Genomic DNA, 18,815 nt, shown 5'->3' with positions numbered 1-18,815 from the left:
CAACCATAACTACACAGTCAATACTTATTTTTATTTGTAAGGACCTGTGTCGTGTCACTGTTGTTAAGAATGTCGGCTTCTGTGAAATGATAAAAACACTGTAGCCCGTAACATTATGCCCTCCCCACAACACAGTCCAACGGTCCCTAAAGCTGGGCATGAGAACTAGCTTGTCTTTCAAAGTCTACCTCCACAAACACCTTAAAAGTAGCTCTAAGGGGTCCACAATCAAACCAGCGTGATGTCATCATGCTACTTTTGTCACATGACAGCATGAAAACAAAGCCACATTTTCCAATGTAATCGCTTCATGTGGAAAGCATGATCCTTAAGCTTTCTTTAAGTTTTTGTTTGATGTCAATAGGCCAAGAAAAACAGGAAATGTGGTCATTTTAATTTGATATAAAAATGTATGTAACCCATAGAGGACTGTGGACCATGCTGTGCAGGACTGGCACTGGTAATTTTTTAATAATTTCAGCATATTGTAATTAAAATAAATAAATATATATATATATATATATATATATATATATATATATATATATATATATATATACTTTTTTAATTAACAACTTTTAAAAATCTTTTTTTTTTGTGGGGTGTTGTGTGAGTGTTTTTTGAAGGCCCTATATCTAATAGAGTTAATTAAACTTAAAAAAATATATATAGTTTTCATTTTATAAAGTTGAAGTGGTGCCGTTAAAGATTATACCAAACATGAGCATGGTATACATTTTCTGAGTGGTTTATTTTGTCAAAAGAAAATTAACAAAACGGCAAAAGAGCCAGTGGACCTCTAAGGGTTAAGCACAGACAGACAAACTGATACAACAAGAAACATACAACATTGGAGTACATTTACTCTTATTATTATTTTATTATTTATTTTTTCCCCTTGTTGTTTAAAAATCCTGCCAGCTTTTTATTTCATCCCAGCAAATGAGTAAAATCCTCATCTTCAGTTTGTACAAATGTACACACATCCATGGCAATATATTGTATGGGCATCTCTGTATCGCAAATCACCTGATTCTTGCCAAAATAAATCCCTACTGCATTTTGTCTGTGCAGCAAACACCATAACGTATAACATGCTCTATAGTCAAAGCTTTTGCTTCCACCATGCTACAGTCAATCTTTGGTGCATACCAGCAGCACCACTCTGCTCTGCTCCAGATAAATGAAGAGCCTATTTTCATCACAGATTCTCTGGAAAGGCAAAGTGTCCCCCTGTTTGTTCTTTTTAGTCCTTCCATATCTTGTAGTTATCTTGTAGTTTTGTGAACTCGCGTACTTAGCTACTGTGCACATGGATGCTGTGGGCTCTCAGGGTAAGCTAGTTGTGGAAACACTGTCTTCAGCTATTGGGCTGATAAATAAATGGCATAAGATTGGTGCACTAATCACTGGTTCCTTCCTGTTTTCCTTTGAGCCCTCACAACTTGCAATACATTAAATTGATATCATTAAAAAAAATGAATTTCAAGAATGACCAGCAATGTAGTCAGGATATATTCTGCACACAGTCTTATTTTCAGGTCATCACGTAAGTGTGTTACAGTAACTTGGTTCTAAGTTTAGATGCGCAGTCCTAATTCTGACAACCTCAGAGCAGGCAGAACCCTGAGCACCCCTGTAAGGCCAAGACCCCAGGCTGGGAACTGAGGCACAAACTGATTTATTGGTCAAAATGCATGTCAGGCAGTATCAAAGGCATAGCTGTAAAATGAAGATCAGGTCCATTATGTAAATCATCCACAGGATTTCAGGATTACTCTAAAAAAAAGTGTGTTTAACATTACATTTTTGTGAACTTGTTGCCCTCACTCCTTCATACTCAAATGCATACGTTCTTATTCCAATCCTGCCTTTCTCTAATTAGAGACAATTACTGAAAAACGGAGACCAAAGGAAGTAGCTTATAGGAGCTACAGCCCACAGCGATACAGAAATACTATGTCCAGTAATGAAGAGCACAGATAGCTAATTTATGGAACAACCATAGACACTGGAAACATGGTCCCATGATGAAAAAATAATGACAGGATGAAAAAATAATACTAGGCAGAGGAATCATCTTAAACAGGCCTTGAAGTCTTCTACATTTAGCCCATCACTTCTTTTCACATGCTCAAAGTGCCATAAGCAGAAGGAGCAATTTCCACTGCTCTGAGCCCTGTCTGGGTTTACATGAGGATTAAGGTTTGGCTGTCGAGTCAGGATCCAATGTGGAGCCTTCTGTAACAAACTGAAGTAATTAACAGCTCACTTCTAAGGCTAACCCCTTTCATTTAGTGTCCTTCGGAGCTGCCTCTTCCCAGGAGTGAAGACCTTAACAAATGACTTTAATAGGCAGGCCTTCATAATGTAAACCCCATAGCCTTGTGGGACAGCTCACAGCTTTGACCACAGAGCAAATATGAGTAATTTGTATACACGTCTGCTGGGAGCCATAACAACCGCACTGGGAGGAATTACTTTATGTAATTACTTGAGAAAATATCTCAGTAAGACACACGCGAGGCTGTGTCATGCCATGAAAGAGGAAAAACAGAGAGAGAGAAAAGAGAAAGAGAGAGATAATCGTGATCTATTCCTATGGTGGTTGGGGCTCTCGCTGGAGAGGCTATGAGGCAATCACAAAGGCTCCTCAAATGCACCCAGCAAATTTACTCACATGGAAAATTAAGCAGGGGCGGCATTCTGTCCCCCTAAAGACTTTAAGATATATGGCTGCTTTTGTAATTATCACGGGTCACGTCCTAAATGGAGATATGTTCATATACCAGTGATTTCAGCGTAAATCTTCCTCTGTCTGTGATGATTCTTTCAACAGCGCACTTGCATATGTGCGTCTGGCTTTTCACTTTGCATACTCTGAATTTATCTGTGTGTGCGTGCAAGCATCTGTGTGTACATGCAGTGGGTGATATATGAGTTGCAGTAGGATTGAGAGAGCGCTGTCGACAGCTGCTGGCTGCCATTCACACCTGAGAGGACCCATGTCCTGATGAGAATTAATGTACTCTGACATCCTCTGGGACTCTGGCAGCCCCCAGAGGGCCTAATGAAGAAATACAACCTTGCCAAGAGAGAAGGGGGCATATCAAAAGGCTCCCTCAGGCCCCTGGAGAGGGCATTCAGAGAGGGCATATAGAGGGGGCATGGATAGGCAGAGGACACTTAGAACAACAGGGGCATTTGGTAAAAATGAGGAAAAACATTGAGATTATTCTTGAGCTAGTAAACATATGTGTTTAGGTTTTTCTTCTGAGGCTCAGATGATCATCATTATGTGGATCTACCTCTCTATGTTAATTAAACATGCAGAAAGTGTCATCCCCATATGCTACAAAGTCCTCACCTGCTCATTAAAATCCAAATAATCAATCACATTATTTTAGAACTCGTAAGAGTGAACCAATTGCCTGCAGGTTACATTTGCTGACCTCCCAGTATGCCTGTATGAAGCAGGGCTGTGGAGGTCTGCAGGGTTACAGGACCAGCCTCTTTGGGTCATCTGTGACCAAGAAAAGGTCGTGTACAGCTCTATCTTAAAGGCCCTGTGTTGTGGATATAAGCACTGGTCATTATGCAAAAAATCTATTTGGGTCCCATGTGATGTATCATCCAAGTAGCAATTAAAATGCTTCCCTTTAAATCCAGGGTGACTTGTGCATCTCTAAGGGGACAGATGGTAAAGCATAATGGTATATTTGTCCAGCCCAGCTCTCCATAGACCACAAAGTAAGGGCAGGAGGTAAAAAAACCTATTCCGATCCTTCAACCTTGGCCCTTTTCTCCCTAAATCCTTCATTTGCTCATCAGTTTTCTCCCCCCACATATCCTTAATTTATACCATAAAACAAAATGCAGTGCACCAGATTTCCTGTGATCAAGCACTCTTGGCAAACAGGGTGAATTTCACAAGCACAGTTTCTAGTCTTAGAAGACAGTGTAATATTGAAATAAATATTTGTTACTGTAGTCCAACCAGCAGGAAAACAGAATGATGTGGAAGTGATGCTAACAAAGATGTGGGAGTAGGTCTGTCATGATACCAGAATTTTAAACTCTGATACAATTTTGAAAACGGGACAATATCAAGACCTTTTTTGATACCAGAGCAAGAAAATTTAAAGCCCTTGCCCCCTAAAAGAAGAACATTTCTTGTTTTGGGTTATAAAGAATAAAACTCCTGTATATCGTTGACATTTGACAATAACACTGGCCACACCATGGTATTCGTATGATTTAGGTTCTGTCAGAATCCAAAAGTGGATCGTGAAACCTTTTTTAGATGGTAACAGATGTGTGCCTCCCTCCGAGAATCGCCATCTTATAGTGGTGGAGGGGTCTCCCAAGGCAAATTGATCCTCAGGGAAGGGTCCAGGCAAAGAGTGATTCAAGAAAATCTTCATGATTCAGACTCTGCAGTCTGGAGTCACCTCGCTCATAAAAGGGACACACCCCAGGAGCCAGAACTGGGTGAATAGCATGACGGTGAGCATCTGGTGGCCAGGCTTCCCTCCACGGGGCCCAGTTGGGCTCAGCCCAGAAAAATCAAAATGGAGCCGCCACCATGTGGGCCCATCACCTGCAGGGATAGGTTTTAGAACGGAGGGGCCATGGGACACAACTGCAGACAGAAGGGTGACTAAAGTTTTCACGGAGGGATAACCACTAAAATCCCATAGGATAAGTTGGGAGAAGGGGAAACAAAACAAACACACAAAGAATGGCAAAAGCCAAAATCAGAATCAACTCTTCTTAATAACTGACTGACAGGTCAAACTAAAGCACCACTATATGCAGCTGAAAACTAAAACTCTTTGGAGGCAGAGAACACTTCTCTAAAAGGAAACAGAAATGCCATCTGACTGGTGCTTTCGATGAACAAAAGGCTAGGTAACTGCCTCCAGCACTAACTGGAGATTACTTGTGTATATTCACAGAAAGATTCAAAACATTTACGGGGATTCTTAATTTCATCAGCCACCCAAGAAAACCCAAAGAGATGCTCTCCTTATTTCTGACGATGAGATAATGAGTCAGTACAAAGCAGTGGAGCTCAAGAGAAAAAGTAAGCTTCCCACACCTAGTCATAATCGAGGCTAATCAGCCATACACACCTGACTCAGCATGAGCTGATTACCTCACCTGTCACAGTGAGCAGCCAGAGTGAGTCCCCTCACAAGGATCAGGAGCTTGGACATTCAGCCCATTGGGGTGGTTTGGGCATCTGATCAGGATGCCTCCTGGTCGGCTCCCTTTGGAGGTTTTCCAGGCACGTCCAATGGGGAGGAGACCCTAGGGTAGACCCAGGACTCACTGGAGGGAGTTGCCTGGGAGCACCTCGGAATCCCTCAGGAGGGACTGAAAAAACGTTGCTGAGGAGAGGGACGTCTGGGTTGACTTACTTCACCTGCTGCCACTGCGACCTGACCTCAGAAAAGCAGAAGAAAAGGGATGGAGGGATGTGTGTCTGGAAAATATAGGCAAAAAGTCCATGATGTGACTTTATTTTGAAGGACTTATTTACATCTCTTTGTTTTTTCACGTCTTTTCTTTCATCTCAATTCCAAACTGCCTTATATTCATTAAAAGATTTTGGTTATAATTAAAAATCCTCAGGGTCATGGTTTCTGGATAGGTGGTAGTGGGTCTCATCCATCTGTTTTTTACATCACTTATCCCATTTGGGGTTGCAGGGGTATCCCAGCTGTCATTGGGGGAGAGGCGGGGTACAACCTGGACTAGTTGCCAGTCAATTGTACATACAGAGACAAACAACCAGGCACGCTCATACTCACACCTACAGCCAATTTAGAGTCACAATTAACCTAACGAGCGTGTCTTTGGTGGTGGGAGGAAGACAGAGTACCTGGAGAGAACCCATGCATACACAGAGACAGCAGAAAGGCCCTGACAAGGAAGCAAACCGTAAACCTTGCTGTGAAGCAACAGTGCTAGCGCCTGCGCCACCATGCAGCCATGTTGAGAAACACTGATTGATGAAAGTGTGCAGGAATTTGCTTACAATTTTAACGGAGTCATTCCTTGGCTAGCACCTGTCTTATGGAATTGGAAATAGATGCACTCTCTTAAAGGGTTTTTTTCCAATATGAACAATCATTAAATTAAAAGATATTGCATCAATTTCTTACAAGTGGTGTCAGAACAATAATATAATCTTTGACAGCCTCGGTGAAAGTCTTGCAGAACAAAAATATTGAGTGTTAATCAAGTTCTTTGGCTCTGTATTGGGGAATCTTTGGGTAGGCTGGAGGACTGTGGAGACGGAGAGCCTCCATAGATTCAGTAGAGGTCCCAGGCAGTGAGTAGAGTAGAAAGGGACTTCTGCCAGGAAGACAAGCAGCCTCTGGATCCCCCTCATGATGTTGACTGGCCATCCACAAACCACCAGGAAATGGCGGTGAGCACTGACCCAGACAGAATTCCAGGCGTGTGACCATGTGACGTCAGTACAACTAACATCTATCATTAGCACATCCACAAACTCTACCCGCAGGTCCCTCTGTCCAGTCTCCAAAGTAGGACAATGACCCATGATTAAGAAGGCTGGGACTGTCACAGCTACCTGATGCATGGCTTTTTTCATTGCACAACACCTAATTTGGAGTCAATGTCAACTTCTTTTTAAACAGTTGCTTGGTAGTCTTACAGCAACACACACTGCCAGGATCAAACTGTCTGAATTCAGCTCTGCCACTAATCCTTGAAAATTACAGTGTAACTGCATCCATGGAAAGTCATGGTGGCCACTCAGGCCGTCCCGATCACTACCAATGAAAAAGACCTGAAATACTCACATTCTTAACTGAGCCTATGGAGAAATATATTTCCAAGTTCTGATTTAATTTTCTGCTCCCGAGCTACAGGCGTCCTTTTATAAAATTAGGTTTGCTGTTCGGCCAAGTCTTCAGCTTTTTTTTTTCTTCTGGTTCATTTTAAAACAAACTGTTGTCACTCACAGCCCTCTGAAATGCTCTGCCACATGTGAGGAAAGAAAAGCAAACTTCTGCCATTACAGAACAAATGATAAAGGCTGAAAAGAGTGGATCCAGTTCACTTCTTTTACGCATTTTCTTAAAAACAAGTTTGACCCTTGCACATCAGTACTATTTGTAATACCTAAAGAACTTGACTTACACTGTAGAGCAGTGACGTGAAAAGGAAAGGAGATGCTCTCTTCTTAAGTTTCACTGTTTGGATAGTAATTGCTTTTTCATCCTCCATTAAAATTTCCCACACATTTCTGTCAAAACAAGCCCTTCAAAGTCGCCTGTCAAACATGTATGCAGATGAGAAACACACTTAGCCAGTCATCCTGTGGGCAGACATTACTAGCAGCTGAGCAAACATGAACAGACAGAACAAGCCATACATGAGCTGAGGCTCCAGCTTTGACTGCAGATTGGTCAAACTTTGTACAATGTTGACACACACTTTACTGTGAATGTCTTTCATTTTACGGCCTCCAGCCTTACAGTAGCTATACTTTAGAACAATCACAGTTGAGTTTAAGGTGTTTTGTGCAATAAAGAGCTAGGGTGTAACCGTAATTTGCAAAAACATCAAAATTGAAAGCAGTCATATAAAAAAATGGATTGAGATTCCTTTTCATAACAACCTAGGACTCTGATCTGCCTTTGCCTTCTCTTATGAGACATAAAAGACAACACAACGGGCGGCGTTAAGATAACATAAGAGCCAATGTCTCTTCAAAGTCGGCTACAAGTACTGACCCCTTTATAAATAAAAATCAAGACAAAGTAATATAGAAAAAAATAAGGCTACTTATTCACTGCAGGACTATATATCACATAAATGAATCCCTTTCTAAGCTTTGTTTTTGATTGGATCCTTTTGTTATTTTTAAATGCCATTAAAAAAGCTGTTCATTAATTTATTTGTGAGCAGAGGGTTATATATATATTAGGTATGGGTTCAAAAACATTGCTCACGCGGTGTGAAACTTGACCTGCACTTGCCTCTAATAGTCTGTAGACTCTCATTTGAGGTTTGAATCTTACGCCCAATCATTTTATTTTGGATATCTAGGTGTGTTATCAGTACGAGCTGAACATCTCTTCCTCAAACGTAAACCTCCACCTGTGCAGCACAAAATGCCGACCTCTACAGGTGACTCGGAGAAGTCACGGCTGTTTCACAGCTGCATTATGACTGTGGGAAACAACGGAGCACTCGGAAGAAGGAGGAACTCTTAAGAAAGAGATGAGTAATGAACTTGCATCTCATGTAGATTTTCTTTAAAGTTAACATAAAATGACATTCCCAACAACACACAATGTACATAATAGATAACATGATGCATATTTCTTTTCTATCAGTGCTGTGGGTTCAGACAAACATGCATCCAGACTCCCCTTACCTGATGGTGAAAACAACAAATGACAAATATGGGAATATTTCATGCACTGGCAATCAGGATGTTCCCAAACACACACAAAAAAAAAAAAAAAAAAAGACTTGACAAGTAAATACAGTTTGTGCATTTTCACAGTTACATGGGTTTGTCTTTTTTTGTAACCTACCAGTTAGCCTAAAAACAGACTGAAAAGGATGTTTAATAAATCGAAATCATGATCCGGCCTTAAAAATGTCATAATTGGATTTTTTTTTCCCATATTGCCCACCCCTACCATAAGCTCACTGCATAAGTGGCACCCATGTGACATACTCATGTGAAATCTAGCCAATCACATTGTGCTGTATATTGGACATTTAGTGAGACTGTGGAGAGTTAAAATAAAGCCAGAGGGAAGGGCACACTTTGCAGTGGAACCAAAGCAGCCATTTTTTTAATTGATTAACTTTATGGATTATCTGTTAAATACAATTCTGATACAAATAATACAAATGCTAATTTCATCCATCCATCATTTTCATCCACTAATCTGAGGTTGGGCCTTGGTTGCAGCAGGCTAAGCAAGTCCACCCAGTCATCTCTCTCCCCAGCAATGTTTTCCAGCTCTTCCTGGGGGATTCCGAGGTGTTCCCAGACCAGATGAAATATATAATCACTACAGCAAGTCCTGGGTCTGCCCTGAGGTCTCCTTCCACTTGGATGTGCCTGGAAGACCTCCAAAGGGAAGCAACCAGGAGGCCTCCTGATCAGATGTCAAAACCATCTCAACTGGCTCTACTTCAAGATCCCTCCTGATGTCTGAGCCCTATCTCTACGGTTGAGCCCAGCCACCCAGCCAGGAATTTTATTGTGACTGCTTGAACCCGCGAGTTCCCAGAGTTCATGACCAAAGGTGAGGTTTGGGACAAAGATCGACTAGTAAATTGAGAGTACTGCCTTCCTGCTCAGCTCCCTTTTCACCACGACAGTATGGTGCTATGTCTGCAGTACTGCAGATGCTGCACCAATCTGCCTGTCGATCTCACTGTCAATTCTACCCTTACTCGTGAATAAGACCCCGAGATACTTGGACTCCTTCACTTGGGACAAGGACACCCTCCCCACCTGGAGGGAGCAGTCCACTATTTTCCAGCAGAGACTTGGACTTGGAGGTGCTGACTTTCATCCCAACTGCTTTGCACTCAGCCACAAACTGTCCCAATGCCTGCTGGAGATAACCCTCATAAGCCTTCACCAAATCCACCAAAGACTGGATGTAGACTGGATGTGCAAACTCCATTGCTCCACTAAAGAGCCTTGCAAGAGTAAAGAGCTGGTCCACTGTCCCACAGCCAGGATGACTAAATGCAAATTATCTGCCTCTACTATTATTCAGGCCGTTAATTTGTCTACCTCTAGTGCTTAGTCACCAGGTTTAAGTTACTAAAAAAAGCCACAACAGAAGCTTTAGAAATATCAATTTTGTAAGGTAGTCTTCCCCACACTTTAAATGGGGGCAAGGTAACTTACAACCTCACAAGCTGAAAAACACATTAATCTGTATTATGAAGCCAGCATTGGGAATCTAATCATATCATGAGTTATGTGTAACATGACATCCCTACTAAGCTTTTAACTAAATGGTTCAAAATACACAAATAACACAGGCATGACTGTTGAGCTACAACTCATGTTGTTTTTTTTCCAGTTCAAAATAGTACTGGTACAGCTTAAATTAACACAATTATGCAACAACAACCAATAAAGCAAGGGCAAAGGCTCTGTTTGGCTGTTTAGATAGTCATCTAATAGTTACATGATCACAACTGAAAATACGTCAAGATCTTTGTGGCTAGCCTTCTGCTGTCTTTGAAATTTAGCAGAGATATAGCTAGGGTGAAAACATGTTGAGGTTAGGTATTTATGCCATATACATAACCAGGGTACAAAACAACCTTGGTGTTATATGATGGAGCACTGGAACTGATCTGTTCTGTCCTTGTATGGTCTTTATGTAATCATCTAAATGCCTCATCTATTGTTTGTGTTTAAGTTGTTGTCTTTTTTTCTGTTCATGGACAGTGAAGTCAGAGCTAATCGCAGCTTACTAAGATTGATGCACTACTCCCTGCTTGGATTTGGAGACTGGGGGTGTTTAAAAGGCTCTGTTTTGTTTTGTTTTTTTTATATTTTTTCTTTGTCTCTCTCATATTAAAGGAGAGGAATGAAACCATAATCAAGCATTGATCTTAATTGGCTTGAGTGCTAGTTTATGGAAAAGTCAATGATCCTAGTTTGATGTGATCATTTTGCAGCTGCAGGTCAGGAGAACTCTGACCCTTCATCCCTACATGATGATAGTGAGAGCAGACCCTTGGCCTCTCTTTGAGTTTCATATTGGTCACAATGGCCATGTTGACTGCCCACTGTGACCAATAATTGACAAAGTATTTTCAGCCTCTCTCAGTTATTGAAATGCCTTATTTTAATGAGTGTTGTTTACTTGTGTGATTGTGTGTTGGAGATACAAAATAATAAAGTTGGGTTGTTACAAATTCAACCTGATAAAAACCACTAAAGCAAAGTTTGGATGCATTCCTACTGAGTAATATAGGGACATATCTCATCCTAAAAAAAAAAAGAGTTAAACAAGAAGTACTGTTAATATTTCTGATGTCTTAAAAAACGCTCCATGATCACAAGACAACTGTATGAATAATGGACCTGGTCTCACCAATTTTATCCATTGTTTTTTGAAGAGGAGTTTTGAAGCAAAACAATGGCAGTCACCATATTGAAAATGCTGTCTCAAACGTAATCATGGTCAACCTTGAAAAAGGCGAAGAGCTCTTGCAGATTTGGGCCTTCAGCCGCCTGGCAAAGAGCTACAAGACTCTTTGCCAGCCAATCAGATCAGACATGCTGCTACTTACTTATAACTAACAAAACTGATAACCCACTAAAAAATATCACCACCCACACAGTAGAGATGAAACAGCATCTGCTGTGGTTAAATTCCTTCGCATGAGCCATTATCATACTGTTCATATTTTAACTGATAACTGCTCTGATTTCACAGTAAATAATTTTCCACTTGGCATACTGCTCCTGCTTGTTTACTGAGGTGAAGAGGAAAAACAACACCCATGGGTCGACCAAAGATACTAGAACATGTCAGAGAGGAGGAGGCATTCCTGTGTCTCCTCTCTAGTCTTGCTGCTTCATTCACTGTGACTGTCAGAGTGCTAAGACTCAGGTAAGACGGCTGGGCCTGAAGAGCACGTTAGCTGTAGGCTAATCAGTTCATGAGCTCAAAACACATTGGCATTAGGAATCAAATTAAACCAACATGCAGTAGTCTACCTTCAACTGACATCTTGACAAAAAAAAAAAAAAATACTCAGGTTGGTAGAGTAGTATGCCATCTCTGGCTCTAGTTTAATATCTTCTGCTAAAAAAAAAAAGTCCATGAAAAGTATCCTCAAACTTTAAAATATCCAGTGTTGAAATCAGCAGTATAAAAGCTCATTTCACAAACAGACCTGGGGTTAAAATATCATTTTGGAATCAAAATAACTTTTTACTTACAAAAACTTGAAAAAGGGATAAACAAGATAATTCAATAATAGTCTAAGTTGATTTGGGCTTATTTATAAAAGAGACTAAATCTCAGGCCTCCTGCGCAGACATTCTTAAATTATGTTTAAGAAAGTTTTCATCGCACGTATGCCCAGGTGTTATAATTTAACAGTTAATTGGGGGATTCATATTTAAATGAGTTTTTACTCTTTTTACTTGTAACAGGCTGCACAGTGGTGCAGGGGTTAAGAAGAAGCAAGAAGGCCCCTGATTCACCCGGTCAGGGCCTTTCTGTGCGGAGTTAGCAAGTTCTCCTCATGCGTGCGTGGGTTCTCTCCGGGTAGTCCGGCTTCCTCCCACCACCAAAAACATTCATATTTGGTTAATTGGTGACTCTAAATTGGCCCTAGGTGTGAATGTGAGTGTGCCTGGTTGTCTGTCTCTAGATGTCAGCCCTGTGATTGACTGGCGACCAGTCCAGAGTGTACCCTCCCTCTCACCCAGTGACAGGCTCCAGCCCCTCTGTGACCCCCAACGGGATAATGAGAATAGAAAATGGATGGATGGATGTACTTATAACTCCCTTAGCATTTCTAATTCTGATAACAATAAAAACTAAATATCAAAATTCCCCAAGAAGCACAAATTAAAACTAATTTAAAATCAGAAGGAGATTTGGATTGACAGAGCAGAGCTCTGTGTGTCTGCTGGTACAGGAGAACAAAGTACTAAAATAATATTAAAAAACAGCAAAATAAAAACAACTTTCTAGACATTACATTTTCTCCTTTCATATTTCCTCTTAATGTGAGTAGGCTATTCAGTCTACATGTCGCAAAAATATTATCTCCTTTCTCTGTGTACCTGACCGTTCTTGATTGTTTTCGTTCTTGAATTAATTCACTGGAGAACAGCTGATCTCCAGCTCAGTGAAGTCCTCTCTGTTTAATATCATATCAGTGGGCTCAGACGTATTGATTTTGTCACCAAATCAATCACTCTGGTAAACATGTTACGGTTGTAAACCTTGTGAATAAACGTTGTTTATGTCTGTTTTACGGTGATAACTGAGGACTCCCTCTGAGTTTTAACTAAGAAAAGTGTTTATGTTGGGGTCTCTTTGTGCTACATTTAACATTTAGCTAAACTTTAGCTCCGCCGTCTCAACAGGTGAGATTTTTGAGCTGTTGCAGTTCTTAAACACTTTTCTCCAAAGCGTACAGACAGACATTTCGAAAGCCATCCTTCCTTCATATTAAGTCCACATGACTTGATTTCTGAGGTGCAGAACTGCAACTGAAAGACGCGATGACCGGAGAAACACATCCAGCTACCTAGCGAGCGCCTACGGTGAACAGAAATCTCATCTAAAGGTGAAAGGTCACCGTGGGTTGTGTGATTTCACATGCTGAGCCAAAGCATGGCGGAATGCCTCTTTTTTACTGATGCAGGTTTCCACGGACTGATGCACTCAAATTTTGACGTTAAGACCGGTTAACCAATCCATATAGGATTATCTTTACACCACTACCTGTAACGGGACTTCTTGGGCGTTTGCTGCCAGCTTGGACACTCATACAACTGCTTTGTTTGACTGGTTGGTTGTTTGTTTTTTGCATTCTCACATTGGATTCATCTTCACCACTGCAAGTTGCTGCTTGCAAGTGATCAGAAAAAAAAAAGATTTAAATGAACGATACTTAAATCTAAGTTATTTGGATTACATTTAGCCTGTCTTTATGATGTAAATGAAACCATTTCACGCCTTCTTAAAGCAGAGGTAGGCCTTGTCACTTCAAACATGCTCAAACCCTGAGCAATATAACCCCCTGGCTGATATAGCACCAACTTATACTGATGCACTGCACCTGCATCAATATAAGCATGTCAAAATTTGTCTTGGGTGTATTTCCATTATGATCCTGTGTGTGGAAAAACTTAAATATATACATATTGTGTTATTCCTGAATTGAAGTACAAGAACAAGTGTAAGTAACTGGGAGTGCTAACTGAAAAGTAAAGAATAGAAAAAAACAACATAATGTCATGGTTTCAGGTTTGCATGTGTTGAAAGGAAGGAAGACTGAGTCAAACTATGAGGATGTTTTGGGACTGTGCATAAGATTCTGTGGAGTGGTGCTTGCAATCCTGAGAGTGGGTCTGAAAGAGTTATGGCTTTAGCTAGCCTGTAGTTTATGTGCACTCTGGGTAAAATGCAGAGCACTTTGAGGACATTTATCATAAAACACATGGAAGGGACTGGGATGTAAAATGGCTGCTCTGCTCAGCCTCAGTATCTGCGATCTGATATAAACTCTCCAGATAAATAATGCAAGACTGCGCCGTTGAAAAAATGTCAAAGTGCCTCTTATTTCTTGCTCTGACAATTATAATGCTTTGCAAGGTTTTTGTTTTGCTCTTTTTTCATTGGGGAAAACTCCTTTTCACTTTTATTGTTCTAAGAGACGGCGAGTGCTGCTTTCTTTGTGCATGTGTTAACTTTACTGTCTATGAACCTTATCATGAACTAACAATGCATGGACTTCTTAGACATATGGTGATGTGTTTTAGAAATGAAAGGCAAAAGATCAAGGAGACTGAAGGACTAGCAGGTCTCAAAAAGCTCAGACGGAGATAGATAAATGTTTGCAGCATGCTAAATTCATTTAATATTTCATGCATTTTGGAAGGTAGTGTTATAAAATCCCTGAAAACGTGTCAATCTTAGAGTCAACCTGAATAACTCTATGATAGGTGTACCTGTCAGAGCACATTTCTACTCTAAAATAAGAAATTCGGATGGACAAAATCTATAAACACCAATGCAGTGTTTCCCATACATTCATTTATTTGCGGCCACAAATAAATTAGGCCCACCACAAATAGATTTTGGTGCTACCTGTTTGCCCTCAATCTGTGAATGTAGCATGTCGTTAAGATGACTACATCGCGAATATCCAAGTATAAATTATGTGGAAGTTTTGAGCCACCAGCATGCATTTCTCGCTGGAGTTTCTCCCATTGTCCCTGAATGCATCTCTCACAGCAGAGAGCTGTCTTTCTCTCCTCTGCCCATTCAGAAAACTCCTGCTGATACGTGTTTTTGTATCAGCGGCGAGAGAAGCAAGTGAGAGGAAGGTAAACAGAGCAGCGTGGCGAGTTAGCGGCTAGTTAGATGCCTTTTAAGATGGACAATGAGAAACAGCGCTGGATCTGCAGCATTGAGCAGTCATTCAACTTTGAAAAGGAGGAGGTCAAACTCACGCGGTATTCGTTAAAAAACTCCCTGCCAGCAGCGGACAAATGTGATCCACTTCTCCACGACTACGGAGCCTTATCTCAGCCTAACAGTTCAAAACATCAACAACAAGTAGTTAAAATGTTCCTGCCTCCAGACAAGCTTTTCCCCCATGATCACACAGGAGAGTTTATTGAATAAGCTCTAAAGATGCTCTTTTGTTATGAACTTGTCAGAAACTGGTCCAGTGTTCATCAGCACAGATAACGGACTAATATAATCACAGCTGTGAGCCTGAATGGAGGACTAGACAACAGGGTTTTGGCCTGAATGGTGGACTAGACTGCAGGGTTTTGGCCTAAATAGTGGACTAGACTGCAGGGTTTTGGCCTGATTGGTGGACTAGACTGCAGGGTTTTGGCCTGAATGGTGGACTAGACTGCAGGGTTTTGGCCTGAATGGTGGACTAGACTGCAGGGTTTTGGCCTCTGGCTGCATGCAGGATTGGTGGGTTTTGTGTAGGTTTGCATTACCCTTAATGGGGAAAATATTAATTTTATATTCAGGAATAGTAAACATTACACAGAAAACATTTCAGGACTTCCCATACACTGTAGACTGACTATTTCGAGATTTATGTATATTTGATTTATTAGTGAAAGACTGAGTAAAGTCCTTTTCAAAATAAAACTGCTAAATTTGACTTTATATTGATTTTTATTTTCTGCAAACAATTCTATTTAAAATCCAATAGAACTGTCTATTTTCATCACCAAACTAGTGTCATTTGGAGCTGAATTAAATACAGCTGCTGAGAGGCCATTTCAAAATATTGCGATATATATCGTGTATCTAACCTTGCAAAGCAGATGGATACGCCCATTTCCTTGTTTTTCACTGGCGAATCCATCTTGCAAAGCTCCCATCTGAACTGTTATCTGGGCCGTTAGAAAGTGACAGGACTAATCAGCAACGAGGGGCGCAGCAGAGTCGTGACGTTAACAAGCAGCAGCAAGAGCTGGTGCAGTTATGGAGGAAGAGGTTAGTGTGGATGCTGCTAAAGCGCCAGTTTTATCAGAACTTGACAACATTTCTTTGTTAAAAGAAGAACAAAGAACAGCAGGGAGTTGTTTTCTTTTCAAAAATGACAAAAGTCGAGTACTTACATGTCTATAGTCGCCATGTTTCGCGTTATTCCTCAGTAGCTGCGCACGCACAGCTTGATAGCGGCTACGTCACGTGTTTTTTTGCTCTGATTGGCCCGTAGAGATGTGACAGACAGAATGTTCATCCAGTCACTCTCCAAGTTTTTTTTCAAAGCCTCTGCCTTTTCTCAAACGTTTTCTATTGAAGCTTTCCCGTGTCAGGTTATCATGTATCAGGATATAGCAAAAATATATTGGGATATCAATTTTAGGCCATGTCGGCCAGCCCTATTTTGGAATATTTTTTTAGGAAGCCCCGTAAAATAAAATGCCTCAAGAAAGGGTGCAAACTCTGCAGGAACAAAATTTCACAAAATTGTTACTCCTTTTGATTTAAGTTACCTACTTTATTTATTCAACCTAATTTCTTATTTATTTAAGTAAGCTATTGTGTTTTTTATTCAAATGTATTTCTTTTAGGTTAAGTTTATTTGGTGTTTGTTTACATTTTACATTAAATCAAAGTTTTATATTCAAATCCAAAACAAACTCCAAGTTTTTTTTTCACGTCCCCAGTGAGGCAGGGAGGCCGGCCCTGAGCAGGCTCTGGTAGCAAGCACCTGACCTAGCAGTGGCTGGTTGGGAGTTTGACCCTTGACACGCTGCTGTCGGTGTGTGCTAGGAACAGCAACTGAGGCTCTTAAAATGCCGCTGTGGAGGTGCCGTAACAATGTGTTTTTAGTAGCCTGTTACCTGCACCACTGCATCGTGCAGAAACTGTAGTTATCTGCAGTAAAGCTCCTTCACCTTTACATCCATTAACTCTGATGATTAATTTTGTTATATGTTCTTAAGAAGCCAGGCAGAGTGCCCTCAGGAAATTATTTACCTGCTGATAAACTGTACCGTGGTTCCACATGTTGCAATTTTGTCAAATCATCACTGTAAAGTTTCCTCCTGATGTTGCAGTACAGCTAACAAACTGAACAGGTTTGTTTTGTTTCATTTTGTCCTCCTTTGTGTTAGAAAAATAGCTGTGTATAAACTGCATGTAGTGGCAGAAGTTGCTGGCATAACAAGTGTGAAATATTGTAGATCCACTGGTTAGCCTTTGTTCTCCACTTCCTCAACTCTGTATTGGCTCCTTCTGTCAAAATGCATGGGTCAAGATAACTGAGGACAGTGATATAGCACAAATATGTGCTTGTCATCAACACAGCTGCACAGAACTGAGCTGTGTCCTCAAGGATCAGCCCCATAGATCAGACCACGGTCACTGATACCTGATCTAGCTACTTGAGTTGGGACTGGAAACGATATCTGATGCCAGGATCTGATCAGTGCATCCCTAGGTCATACTCTTGCTATGACACTCTATCATAATAGCCCTATAAACAGCATCAATGAGAACAACAGACCCAGAGGGTTCTGAGAAAGACTGCAGGGGGATAGTGATGGAAACATATCACAGTTATAAATAACACTTTAAATATTTGCCTGTCAATAGGAAAATAATTAATAAATTCTGATGGGGTTTGATATATTTTTCCCCCCAAAAAAATAACTACTCCCCAGTTTGGTTAGGATATATATTTGATGTTTAGTATACTTTGTTTAAAATGTTGCACATTGAACAGTTAAAATAACATTTTTCCTGTAAAAATGATATGAATGAGATGACACATATTCAGAGTTGGCCTTTTTGTCTGGCAAAGTAACGAATTTATCAACTAATCTTCCCAGCTGCAGGTTAAATGTTTACTGCATCCCATTCCTCTCACACCTTTCTTTGTGTGTTTTTCCAAACACATAAATAAAACCTATATCTGCTCCTTTAAAAGGAGTGGGGACTCCATGTACGTTGGCAGCATTTAGCAGGTGACAAATGGAGTTTCCCAGGCTGAACCAGCCCAGAAGGCTCACTCAGATAGGTTGATGAATGTAGAAGTGAGCCTCGACAGGCAGGTTTATTTTTATTATGTCTGTCACTGCACCTTTGCAATGTGGCCACGGCAAACACACTTACACATTATTTGCTTTAGCAGGAGAGGAAGTGCTCTTGAATCACAGTGAAGTGATACAGTTTTATACCACTGGCTTTTACACTTTTGTAAACACTGTGCTTTGTAATTTATTCCATAGTGTTCTTTGTATCTCAAAAAGTTGCATCAGATACAGAATAGACCTAGAGGAAAGGAATTTAAATAGTGCACATATCCAATTCCTAAAGAAACGCTGGTGTAAGCCAAGAATGACAAAAAGGGGTAAGTTTAATTTCCAAAAAATAAAGTTCAGTTCTCTAAAAGATTCCAGAGAGAGTCTTTCATGTATAACCAAGTGACCGACAGAACAAGACTAGGGACAAGAGTAAAACAACATCCACCATCATCTGATTTCCTTTCTTCTCCAAAGAGAGAAACACATGATGGCAGGGAAAAACACTGTTTCTTTATTTGGC

The sequence above is a fragment of the Cheilinus undulatus genome, linkage group 1 (assembly GCF_018320785.1).
Source record: "Cheilinus undulatus linkage group 1, ASM1832078v1, whole genome shotgun sequence".
NCBI lineage: Eukaryota > Metazoa > Chordata > Actinopteri > Labriformes > Labridae > Cheilinus > Cheilinus undulatus.
This window is presented reverse-complemented; position numbering follows the sequence as displayed.